Source organism: Somniosus microcephalus, chromosome 12 (assembly GCF_052327205.1).
Source record: "Somniosus microcephalus isolate GS21.2 chromosome 12, FLI_Smic_1.0, whole genome shotgun sequence".
Classification (NCBI taxonomy): Eukaryota; Metazoa; Chordata; class Chondrichthyes; order Squaliformes; family Somniosidae; genus Somniosus; species Somniosus microcephalus.
Genome location: NC_140998.1, coordinates 130008506 through 130016416, shown reverse-complemented (window position 1 = coordinate 130016416; position 7911 = coordinate 130008506). Strand labels below are relative to the sequence as shown.

The window sequence follows — 7911 nt, the reverse complement described above, 5'->3', positions numbered from 1 at the left end:
AGTGCTGCGATACAGTGCACCAGAATGGTCCTTTGTTTCCGACGAGGAAAGAATACCTGGAAACAAAAGGGCATTCTTCTCATGGTTGTACTGGGCTGTCCTTCTGGTGCTGCTTGTTGAATAGTTTCAGATACCGGTGTGCTTTGAGGGCTCTTCTGGCTTTGCAGGTGTTTATAATGAGATACACTACAATGACCAGTTGTACAATTACCAGCGTGTGGGAGGCCATGCGAAGCCCGACAGGGACATCTACCCTCGTTCCCCATTCCTACCACACGGGTGACTGTATGTCTGCGATCCCAAGAGCTATGTCTTTGTTTTTCTGTTCAAGGGTGAAGTAATGTTTTTGACTGAGGTCCACTGCCTTCAATAAGGCAGTGAGTTTCTCAGGTAAGAGTGGTATAGAGTACCCAAACCGGGCAACATAGTTCTGCAAGTCACTTACATTGTGCTGTACCGTGAGGTGAATTGTGGAGGGTTCCAGGATTGGAATGATCCTTTCCTGGGCCACTTGAACTTCTGCCCTAGGTTTAAAGCAAAAGCTGCTGTCCGGTATATCACACCACTCACTCGGGCCGTGCCTATACCGGCGGGCAGTCGTGGCGACACTATGTCCCACCACCCACATATGCTATCTGTGGAGGTACATGGCCAGGTGCCATTACCTCCATCGTGCAATTTATAGGTTCTGCCCCAGCAGTGCTAAACCCGCATTGTGACCTCCTGAAGGCGTTCAAGTGCTGGGGACACAGTATCACCTGTGCTCCCCGGCTACGGCAACCAGACAGGTCAGTACCCGTCACTGTGTGCTCCCACACAATGACATAGGGTGGGACCATTGTGAAACGGACGTGTACCCCCCCCCCCCCCCCCACGAATGACCCCGACATTCTCCACATGATACAGGGGTGCTGGTCTGGCGGATGACCCAATCATTGGCATTCGCACAACCACACCCATAATAGTGTGGTTGGATTTCCCACAGTCAACCGGGACAGGATAGGCCTCCGATGCCACTCGGAGCTGGCATGGGCTGAGGGTGTGGCTATAGGGGTGCAGTGCCTCCAGGTGCTGGTTGCTGATCCAGGAGGGGACCCGACCTTGCCTAAGGTCTTCCAAGCTACTGCGGCCCTCTCCCAGCAACCAGGCCCCATAGAGCACACACACCTCATTCTGTGCCGCCTGATCGGAGGCCAGCCGGTCCTCCTTAATCAAGGTGTTTATTGTCCGAGCATGAGCCTCTAGCTGGGCGACAATCTCCTTCAGGTGCACTGTTATAGCCACCCCCTCGTGAAGCGTGGAGCCCAAAACATCATTCTCCTTCCCTAGGATGCTGCACAGCTGAGACTTTAGCCCATTAATCTGTAGGGCCAGCTGCACATAATCCAGGCTGTTAATAACTGAGGCCCCAGTATTAAACCCAGTGAAAACATTGTTCAAAACCCCCCTGTGCTGTCTGCCCCTCTCGGTCGTGTCTTCTTTTGTGTACAGGTCTGCCACACTGATGTCCCCGAAGTCCAGCTCATAGAAGCTTCGGAACATCTCCCTCAGCAGAGCCTGATACAGCAACTCGGTTTTCCGGGGGCAGAACGCAGGTAGGCGAACTTCTGTTAGGTTAAGGACCACAGATGCAACTGCATAGTGCACTCCCTGGTACACCAACTTACCCGTCGGTACTAATACCAACCCATTCCCAGGTCCCCTAGTGGTGGTCGGACATCCGTGGGCGTCAGTGTGTTTGGGCGTGGGTAGGGGTTTCCTCACCTGAGCCAGGAGCTCGGTGGCATTGATGGGCCCTCGGATGCGAGGGGTGACGCAAGCTTCCCCGCTTCTATCCCACTCCAACCCGTACCCTGTGTCCTGCCACCACCTGACAAAGGCGATGGACAGCCCCGCTGGGCATACTTGGGCTGATCCCCATAGGCATACGTACATCCCTTCGTCGTAGGCCCACCATTTTTCCCAACACACTGTGACTGACCCCGTGATGGTCCGGTAGGTATCGTTGCTCAGACGTTCCCAGTCTGAGCTCCTGTCCTCGATGTCCGTGCTCAATTTCCTGAGCCACCACCAGCGTCCTAAAGGTACGTCCCCCTTACACGTCAAACACACCCTTTTCCCCTCTGTCACCCTAACCCGGGAAGTGGCCACCTCGATGTTCAGACAGGGGATGGAGGCCTCTCCATAAGTAAAGCTCTTGTGGCTCGAATACCGGGTGGAATTCGAGCCCAACCACCCAGGCCATCTTCCCTCGTGGAAGTAGGTGGCCTGGTCTTCTGCCTCCATGATCCCTTCTCCCATGGTTACGGTTGGCGCCCTGCCCCCGGAACACCCATACACCAGGAACTCCTCGCTGTCCCCTCGGCATCCGGCGCAGGTCCCCAGGTAGGTGAGTATCATCACAATGGTCCGGAGCATCTTCTGGAACACAAATTGAAAAACAGTCTTGCCTGAGACTTCTTCAGGCTCGACTGGAGTAGCACCAAGTTTTGATTTCCTTGTTTAACCAAACACCCTCACCTCACTGTGAAATCACCCCAACTATCTTTATAAAAAAAAAAAAAACAGTGCTATGTACAACGCCACCCGTCTCCGGGTGGCCAGGTCAATCTCTGTAACTGCCTCCCCTTTCCTGGTCATCCTGTCGACCTTGCCCAGGGGATCGAGATACCCCCTTTCGTAGGGCTTGCAGGAGGACCTCCTTCAACTGTCCCCCTGTGTCTGGTGCTTGTTCTGGGGATTGTGACGGGGACTTACCCCTCACAGTACAGAGTTTACCCTTCCGGTGCTTCCTCTGCTTTTGAACCCTTGTATTCGGGGAAGGATACACAGGGGACCAAGTCACCCTGGGTCGGACCGCCCGGGAACTACGCCTCACCGGCGGTACAAAGTCCCACATCATGGGCAGTATCCCTTCGTCCTCCCACTGATCCTCCCCTTCCTTTGCTTTTCCGGTTACTATGCTTAACACAATTCCCTTCTCTGTTGCGTGCCGTAGGGCTTCCTTCGGCTGCGCCTTGGTTTCACACTGAGCTCCAGCCTCCCTGTGACCTTGACTTTGAACTTCCTGTCCTATCCGTCCTGCCTGTCTGTCAAGTGGTGTGATGTCTCCGCAGAGGACCATACCGGGCGGCACAGCCTTCGGGCCGACATCGACCTCTGTCAAAGCTGCCACCTCCACCGGGGCGTCCCCTGTCACTTCTGGGGGTTCTCTGGGTTTGGGGACCTTCTTGCTTCCTGCCCTAGTGGGGTCAAACCGCTTACATTGGTTAATGTGGTACCACTTCACCCGGCGGGGTAATTGGACCGCATAAACCATTGGGCTGGCCTTATCAATGATACTATAAGGACCCATGTACAGTGGTTCAAACACACCCACTCTGGCGAAGCTGCGGACCATGACCTGGTCGCCGACTTCCCAGTCCCGCTGCTTGCGGGGTTCCAGCAGCAGTTTGTTGCTGCGGTGCTGTTTCCCCATATTGGTGGCCGCTTGCCAGTGAATCTGCTGCAGTCGTTCCAGCAGATTCCCAGCAAAGCGGTCCCGGTCTGTTTCCCGAAGCTGACCTTCGGTGAGGCCGGGCACCAACACGTGTACCGGGGTCCTCATGGGCCGTCCAGTCATCAGCTCATGGGGCGAGTACCCTGTGCTCTTCGACTGACTGGCCCGAATTCCCATGAGGACCAGAGGCAAGACCTCTACACATTTGTTCAGTGAGTCCCCAGTCTCCTTGCGGAGTCTTTCTTTAATGGTGCGGTTCAGGCGTTCCACTAGACCCGAGGACTGGGGGTTGTGGGCAACATGCCATTTTGCCCTAATTCCTAGTACCTTTAGGGTGGCCTGCATCACCTGGCCAGTGAAGTGCCTCCCCTGGTCGGACTCCACAAACTGTGGCAGTCCCCACCTTGAAAACACCTCCCTGACCAGGATCCTGGCCGTCCCTATTGCAGTGGCTGTTCGGCAAGGGAAGGCCTCCACCCACTTGGAGAATACGTCTACCAACACCAGGCAGTACTTGTATCCTCCCTGGGCGGTCGGTAGGGGTCCTATGTAGTCGACCTGGATCGACTGCCATGGTCCCTCTACCCGCCTTATGTGCCCCATGGATGCCTTTCTTTTCTGGGGGTCTGGGTTGTTTGCTGCACACACCAGGCAGGCTGCACAGAAGTCGCGGACGTCGGTCCGGAGATCTGGCCACCACGCTGCCTGTTCCACCTTCTGCCAGGTGGACTCTGGCCCGGGATGTCCTGCACCTGGGCCCTCATGGGCCAGTTGTAGGAACTCCCGCTGGTGTTGCACTGGGACCACCCACTTGTCCCCCTTAAACAGCATCCCTTCCTTCACAGCTACGTCCACAGTATCATACGGGCCCTCTGCTTTTCCTCCACCGAGGATGGTTGTTATGGCCGCCTTGAGGACGGGATCCTGCGCCCGGACCATTCTCAGGTCCGGGGCCAATCCTACCCCTGCGCTCCCTGGTGTCCTCGGCTGGCCTCTGACAGCTACTACACTGCCTTTCTCGTACGGGTCCCAGAAGCGACCGGTCTGTGCTCCCTCTCTGGCCAGCAAGTCGGCTCACTGGTTACCCTCTGCCCGTGGCTCGGTCTTAGAGTGGGCTTTTACTTTATGGATGTAGACGTCCCTACTACTCTCTAGGGCTGCCACTATCCTCACTAGCAGGGGCTTGGTGACCAGGGGTCTCCCATCCGTGGAGGTGTACCCCCTGCGGGACCAAATCGCCAGATACTCCATACACGAATTGCATGTGAACATACTGTCCGAGCAAATCGTGTACGGGGTGGGGAATTTCTCTGGGTGAGTGACCATGTACATCACCGCCGAGAGTTCAGCCTGCTGGGCGCTCAGGGTGCTGGGGAGTTTAAGTGCCAAGGCTATGCCTGCCTTGGGGTCCCAAACTCCGCAGCCCGTGAGTCTTGTACCCGCGGACACTGAACTTGACCCATCGACGTAGATCTCACGGCCTGTGGGATGTATCCCTGCCCGAAATCCGAAGTCGATGTCCCACACCCCCTCTACTGAGCATCTGTGCGGTTCCCCTGCATAAGTAAGGTTGGCTGCGAGCTTTGGCTCACAGAGGCCTCTGACCCTGATCGCCATCTGGGAGAGGAGGAGGGTCCAGCGAGTGATCCTTGCACTGCTGACCGTCCCATCTTTTATCCTCCCATCAAGCAGCATCTGGGTCAGGGTATGATGGGTGAGGAGTGTGATAGGGGATACTCCTGTGAAGACCTGTGACCTCTTCACTGCCCAGTGAGTAGCCAACAGATGTCTCTCACAGTTCGAGTACCCCATCTCCACATCCGTGAGGACCCTGGAGGAGTACACCACCGGTCTCAGCCGTCCGTGCCGTTCCTGTAAAAGCACGGCACTCAGGCTGTCCCCCACCTCCAAAAAGAAATCCTCACCCCCATCAATTGCCCCCAGTGCAGGTGCTTTTTGCAAATCTTGCTTCAATCGAAGGAATGCAGCCTTACGGCCGTCGTCCCATTGCCACTCAACCCCCTTGTGGAGGAGCCTGAGCAGGGGGGCTGCCGTGGCTGCATAATCCTCGATGAAGTCCCTGCAATAGCCCGTGATCCCCAGAAAGGATCGAACTCCGGACACGTTGGTCGGTATCGGGAGTTCCTGCACTGTCCGCCTTCGGGCCTCATCAATGCCCCTTTCTCCTGCCCTTAAGGTTAAACCCAGGAACTTGACTTCCCTCAACCCTATCTGGGCCTTCTTGGGGTTTATTTTAAACCCGCCGTCTTTCAGCACAGCCAACAGCTCAGCCAGCAGTGGACCGTGTTGTTCCCTGCTCTCTGTGAAGAGCAGCAGGTCGTCCACGTACTGCACCAGCTGTCCTGGCTGGCTGAAACCCTTTAGACAATTGACCATGCACTGGTGGAAGATGTTAGGGCTATTGTGGAATCCCTGTGGGAGGCAGGTCCAAGTATACTGTTGCTCCTTGAACGTGAAAGCAAACTTGTATTGGTCTTCTCTCCTCACAGGGATCGACCAGAAGCCGTTTGAAATGTCTAGCACCGTAAATGTGGTGGCGGAAGCAGGGATCTCTCGGATCAGGTCTGCAACCGCCGCCACCGTGGGAGCGCAAGCCGGGATGTTCTTATTGAGCACCCGATAGTCCACCGTGGCTCTCCACAAGTTGTCCGGTTTCCTGACCGGCCAAAGGGGAGAGTTTACGTGGGTGGCTATGGGCCTCAGAACACCCTGCTCGACTAGCGAACCCAGCGCCTCCTCTAAATCGGCTTCCGCCTCTCTCGGGAAGTTGTATTGTCTTTGGGGCCTAGACATGGGATCCCCATCTATTCTGATCTCCACCTCTGTGACTCTCCCACAGTCGTGCTTGTGGGTGGCAAATGCTGCGAGATTGGCTCGCACATAGGCCCTGTACTCGGCTGGGGTGCCACTGGCCAGAAGCTCCAGGTCGTAGCCCCCCTTTGGCTTCACTGTACAGAGAGTACCCTTATCCTGCACCTTGTCAATCATCATAACTCCCTTCTTGGTCCCCGGGTCTATGGTTCCCCACAGACAATGGTTCCGCAAGTCCACCAGGATCTGGTGGGCGATTACAAAGTCAGCCCCCAGTATCCCCTTGTCAGCCTGCTCCCACTTCATCAGGACACACTTCCACTTCGCAGTAAGTGCGCCTAACTGAAGCGTAAGTGGGAGTGAGAAGTACCCTGTCTTCTCATTCTCCGTGAATCCCACTAGTTCATAGGGCACCCCGCTGGATAGAGGTGAAGCCCCCGGATCCTCCGCATGGACGATGGTGCTGGAGGCACCCGTGTCCAACAGGTAGGTTCCCCGTGCTCCCTCTACCTCCATCTTCACCCACGGTCTACCCCATGAGTCATAATCTAGTGGGCACAAGTAAGCAGGCTGCGTGGGCTCTAGTCATTGTTCCTGTGGTTGTGGCGCCGTGGGGATTTCCCTTCCTACGGCTACATCTATGCGTCCCGTCCCTGCCATCAGCTGTCGGAGTGCTACCACTGCGTTTTCAAAAACTTCGTTTGCCTGTCCTTTCTTTCCTCCGGACTGGGCAGTCGCGGGAGGGTTCCTTCCTCCCTGCGCCTGGGGTGGATTGCTCCTACAACTACTTCGGTAGTGGCTGGGCTTCCCACACCCGTAACACACTCCCCTCTTAACGGATGGGTGCTTGCCCTCCTGATACCATTCCCTTTTTGGATTAGAGTTTGAGTGCACTTCGTGCACTCGCCCCTTTGTGGGTTTATCCAGCTTTTCATCTGGGGTTTCTCCGTTACGCTGGGTAACCGACATCCTTTCCGCCACTGCCTCTTCGGTGAGGTTAGGGTCTCTGGGGTTGAACCAGAGATCTGCCCGGGTCTTAATACAGGGCAGACTGGTTGCGATAATCATCCGGAACCACGCTTCACGCTGGTCCGCTGTAAGAGCCCTTCTATCCAGGATATTGCCACAGGCTGCACGGTACACCATCCACAGCCTGTCCATGTATACCTGCGGGGCTTCCCCAGGTAACTGGCTGGTCTTGTTGAGCCTGTCAAGGGGGTTCCCATCGTTACACCCCAGGGCTTCTAAGATGGCCCGTTGTAACCGCTCTGGGGTGACCTGCCCCTTTCTACAGGCTGTTGGGAGGGCCTGGTACACCCTCCCCTCTATTGAGAACAGCAGCATCTTTACTGCTTCTTGGTCGTCACAATTGTTCATTTCTACCGCCTGTGCGATGTTAGAGAAATGTACAGATGGATCTCCCCCCCCTCTGGTGAGCGTGGGGATATGTGCAATCATGGCCTTCAGAGCTGGAGCTGCGTGCGGGACTACAAACTCACTGTCCAGTGGCCCACGGGCCTGTGCCCCATGTGGAGGCCCGTACTTTTTCTGGACCACTGGACACATAGGTCCCGCCGCAG

At 56.0% G+C, this 7911-nt stretch overlaps 1 pseudogene; it reads right to left on the bottom strand.

Moving 5' to 3' along the window:
• Positions 1-1542, bottom strand: LOC147109523 (uncharacterized; annotated as a pseudogene).
• Between the last annotated feature and the right edge of the window lie 6369 nt (positions 1543-7911).